This window comes from Petaurus breviceps, unplaced genomic scaffold (assembly GCF_028583685.1).
Source record: "Petaurus breviceps papuanus isolate PSGF00001 unplaced genomic scaffold, PetGlider_PUasm1.0 186, whole genome shotgun sequence".
In the NCBI taxonomy this organism is placed as follows: Eukaryota; Metazoa; Chordata; class Mammalia; order Diprotodontia; family Petauridae; genus Petaurus; species Petaurus breviceps.
This window is the reverse complement of record NW_027185798.1, coordinates 30,221,312-30,226,306: the sequence shown is the minus strand read 5'-3', so window position 1 is coordinate 30,226,306 and position 4,995 is coordinate 30,221,312. Positions and strand designations below refer to the sequence as shown.

The 4,995-nt window shown below is 36.8% G+C and overlaps 1 long non-coding RNA gene across 1 annotated transcript in view; it reads right to left on the bottom strand.

The window, feature by feature from the left end:
- The window catches only part of LOC138162647 (uncharacterized), a 6,483-nt gene extending 1,896 nt beyond the window's left edge, over window positions 1-4,587 (bottom strand). Inside the window, exon 1 of the long non-coding RNA XR_011168682.1 lies at window positions 4,277-4,587. This is a non-coding gene — a long non-coding RNA (uncharacterized lncRNA). The remainder of the gene's footprint in view (window positions 1-4,276) is intronic.
- Window positions 4,588-4,995: the final 408 nt, after the last annotated feature.

The following is a 4,995-nucleotide window of genomic DNA, read 5'->3' as shown; positions in this document are numbered from 1 at the left end:
TCTTTCTTTCTTTCTTTCTTTCTTTCTTTCTTTCTTTCTTTCTTTCTTTCTTTCTTTCTTTCTTTCTTTCTTTCTTTCTTTCTTTCTTTCTTTCTTTCTTTCCTTTCTTCCTTCCTTTCTTTCTCTGATCCTCTCCCCACACCCATTCCCATACATTTGAAAGCATCATCTTTCATAGTTCAGGTCTCAGAAAATATGATAATTCTGGAAGGAATCACAGACAAGCTAAACACATTAAAGAGAGGGTGGTGCTGAAGGTGGGTGGAAGATTTGGAAATACAATTACCCATATTAAAAAAATGACATGAAGATAGAATTCTTGTCTACTGTGAATAGGTGAGTACAAAAGGGGTTATTATCATTTTAGACTCACCATCCCATTGGCGAAGAGTGGATATTATGTGATTCTCCTTCCTCCTTCCCTTAACAAGAGAGGATTAATGTTGAAATTGGAAGTAGGAGAACTGTTCCAAGATGAAGGAGAAAGGGATGGTGGGCAAAAGAGAAAGGACTTTGCTTCTAGACCAATGACAAACTAGGAATAAGTCAGGAGTGGGATCAATTAGCCTTTGGCAGCTGTGCCAGATGATCTGCAGCTACATTTCCAGCTAAATAAATTTGTCAACTTTGAGCTTCATATTTATTTATTTTTACTTTTTTGAGGCGTTAGAAAGACCAGTGAATTTTTAAAGAAACATATTAAAAGCTTAAAATATAAACAAAAACAATCATATCAACATGCAAAACAAGGTGCAAAATAATACCCTAAACGTTTAGTCTCTCATAAGACACAACCAAATGAATTGGCATTCAAAAAGCAAAGAAAATACTTTTAACTTTTCAGGCTTGCCTGAATTTCTGCTACCTTTAATTCTGTTTTCCTTCTTTGTCATCTTTCTCCTCTCCTCTCCTCTCACCTCTCTTTCTCTCCATGTAGTTTTCAATATGTATACAAGTCAGATTCTGCTAATTCTATCTTCCATCACCCTGATTTCATCCAAATTTGGGGAAAACTTCATATTATTCTTTTTATACTCTCATAATATTCCTTTACATTCATATGCAGAACTATGAAAAGCGTGTGATTCTGTTGGCATGGGGAACACCTCCACCAACCCTCCACCAGTGCTCTGGTCTTCACCTGTGTATGATTTAATACATAAGTCTTGGGGAGTTGCCTGAGGCATGCCAACATTAAGGGAATTAAGTTAAGGGAATTGCCAACGGTCACATAGCACAGTATTTTTGTTATTGTTTTCCTTCACAACCTGTGATTTCATTTGTGTAGGAATCACCCTTTACCAATGTGGATCAGCAACTCATCTGATTTATAGCCTTGGAGAGTTTCCTTGATCATTGAGTGATCAGGTGACTTGCCCATGGTTACACAGGTAATATGCATCAGAGATAAGACCTGAAGGGTTTCTTGACTACAAGCCTGGTCTGTGGGTAAGGCAGATTTGGGATTAAATCCTACCTTAAAATACTTTGGGGCCATGTTGCCTTGGGCAAGTCTCAAATTCTTGCCCTCAAACTGAGTCAGCCTCAGTTTCTTCCTCTTTAAAATAAGGTTAATAATATAACCTATTGGATAGGGCTGTGGTAAGAATCAAATAAGTTGCTATGTGTATATAAACTAATTTGCAAACCTTAAAGCACTATATCACTTAGACTCATCATCCACTATGCCATGCTACTTTTCACACTTAATTCATATGTCACAATTTATTTAGTCACTCTCATTTTTTTTTGCAATTACAAATAAAAAAGCTATGAATAATTTTTATACAGAGGATATTTTTTGCTTTTCTTATTTTTTTTAAGATTACAATTCTAGCAATGGAATTGCTAGGTTGAAAGAAGTGACTAGTTTGGTGACTTTTATTTTGTGCCATCTTGCTCTACGCCCAAAATATGCCAGTCTGTAGTTCAACCAAAAATGGATTTAAAATGCATGTGATTTGGAGTCAGAAAACCTGGGTTTGAATGTCAGTTCTGACACTTGATATGTTTTTGACCTTGGACTAACTACTTGCTTTCTCTGGGACTTAATTCCTTCAACTCTAAAATGACTGACTTAGAAAACTTGCAAGGTTTCTTCCAGTCCTTGAACCCTATGATTCAGTTACTTAGTAAAGATCATTCTAAACTAACCAAAGTCAAGGAATTGTTGAACAAGTTGTGGTACAAAAATATAATGGAGTACTACTGAGAGACAGAGAGAGGATAGGAAAAAGGTAATCAGCACAAAAGAAGAGAATAATGGAAACCCAAGTGTTCCCTCTGGTGGCTAAGAGAAGGAAGTCATTGGTCCACTCCCATGCCCCTCTAGAGAATTAGGTTCCAGGGAGCAGAAGAGCACATATATCTGGTATACTGTGATAGTGAAAAAGAGAAACACCATCATTACAGAGTTCAAACAAGGAAAACCCATGGTATAATAAGCAGGACTTGGATTTGGAAATTCAGTCATTCCTTTAAGTGTATCTTATTTCATTCTGTGACTCAATATCTCTTGTTCTTCCATTCTGCCTCATCTAATAACTTCACAGAGTTAGTATTGTTTGGTTTACCCCTAACATTAGGTCAAGAATGAATTTATTTCTCCTCCACCAAACCTCCCAGATGAGCTGCAGAGTTCATTCTCACTGTTCTTCCCAACTCTTACTTGCTACTAACCTCTGTCAGGGCAATAAACTTTCCTTATCAGTATGCCCTTTCTTTTTGCAATGAGATAATCTCCCTAAAGTGGGCATCTCAAGTTTAATGCAATAGGAATTCTACTACTTTGAGACTTCCAATTTATTCAAGGCTCGAATTAAAGAACATTGTCCAAATTGGATGCAAGTCTCAAGAATCCTTAGAGTGTTGGTTAGCATAAGGAAAAAAAAAGACCAAGCTTCAGCCTTGGGAACAGAATTGGAAGCAATAAAAAATGTACAGGAAGAACCAAGATGAACTCATTTGATCACTGAGGGAGATCTGGGAGTTTGCTGTCTCTGTGGGAGATGAGCTATAATGGAAAACTTAAATTTTGGTAGTTATAGATGCTGGAAAACTGAAGAGGAAAATAAACAAAAACTCTAAAGGTTTGGTTTGCCTATGTATGATAATGTTAATTAATCATGTATTTAAGTTTCTCGACTGGGAGGTTAGTTCTCTACTGCCTATACCATAGTATCTCTCAACAAAAAGATGAAAACAGAAAATGCCTTATTATAGAATAAAAAATAGAAATCACCCATATCCAAACTTGTAGACAGTCAAACAAAACAAAACAAAACAATTCACCTCCAACTTTCTGTAGGACTCTTATGTAGTCATTTCAACATACTGTACTACCCTGAATAGATTGGAGTTGCTAGAGAGTCAGTCCCCTCTCTGAACCTATTCAGATCACATGACTAATTCTATCAGCAAAGGACAAGGTTTGGGTTTGTTTGTCCACCTTCTGGCTCTGTATCATATTACTCCTTGGTTTTGAGCTCTTTTCTGCTCTTCAGTCCCATGATTCACTATCATGAAAATTTCCCTCCTCTTTTGGTCCATCTCTTTCCCACTACCATTTAAGTATCCAGATCTGGCACTGTTTTGTTCCTTCTGGGTGCTCTTTGGATGCCCATATGCATTTCTGTTATACTATTCACAAGTTTTTTCTTATATAAAAGCAGCTTTCTCCATACACATGTGTTCTAGGGGATGCTTTGCAAATGCTTACTTCCCCACAATTTTCTGATTGTGACAATTTCTGATTGTGGGTGCTACATTTCTCCATGTTTAGAGTATGATGAGAGATATAAGTTTTAATCTTTGAATATTGTTTCCAGGATCTTAGCCAAGTTATTCAACTTCTCTTTCAAACTCTGTAAAAAGTGAGTAGTTGACATATAAAAATTATAATTAGTGATCTGTGCAATTTATTGTTTTAAAAACACAATCAATGCAAAATACTACCATTAATATTGCAAGTGTTAATCCATTAGAAATGAGTTTCAAAGTTCTTCAAATGTGTTTTTATATAAAAAGGTAAATCACAGAAACCAAAGCAAAAAACAAAACAATGACTCAGGTGATATGAATTAAACCAATTATACTAATTATCTTCATCAGCGATATAAATTGTGATGGTAGATAGAGAGCTGAGCCCTACCTCCCACACACATTGACTATATGAATGTGGGCAAATCATGTTAACTTCTGAGTGCTCTAGGCAACTCTTTAAGATTGTAAGTGCAGAGCACGTGTTGACCTGCATTGAAAGAGGAAATTTCCTCGCCTGGGAATTCCTTGAATCAGTAAAATCATGGGTCCGGGCTCTATCTCTCTCCGCAGCTTCATCACTTCAAATCAAACCTGAACCAAACATTTGCAAACTTGCTATTAAGGAATCCTTCATTAAAGTTCTAATTCATTGCATCATTGTGGAAAAAAGATACCCTTGAATCTTCTGAAGCTTTGCCAATGAAGTGTAAGTTCTGGCAGGTTGTCCCAGGCTGGAAAGGTTTAATATATGGTCCAGTGATATCTACTGTCTGTGACCCAGCCTGGTTAAGTTAAGAGTGGCACATAATCAGGTTCTGTAACTTTATCATTTCTCAAAAGCCACCTAGTGAATTAAGGCAGGTTGTAATCTGAGTCAGCAAAGGGTGTCCCCATATTGACAGAATTATAGATATATAAATTATTGAAGCACTCTTAGAAGAAACTGGGCCTGTTCAGATCTGGTTAGTGGAAATCACTTTCTCCTGCTCATTCTTGCCCACTCCTGACTCTCTGGAGGAGACGGCATGCTCCTTGCTTCTTCTTGCTACTTTCAGGCCTTTTCTCTGCTACAGTCATTCTACTCCTTTGAAGTTTGTGCCAACTCATTATATCAAATTCTTAGAGCCAACTACCAACCTCCAGGATACCCTCCTCTCTTTCTTAATAACATTGGAACCTGTTTTTACAGACTTTCTCCATACTTTGTCTACCTATCAACTTTTTGCCATCATC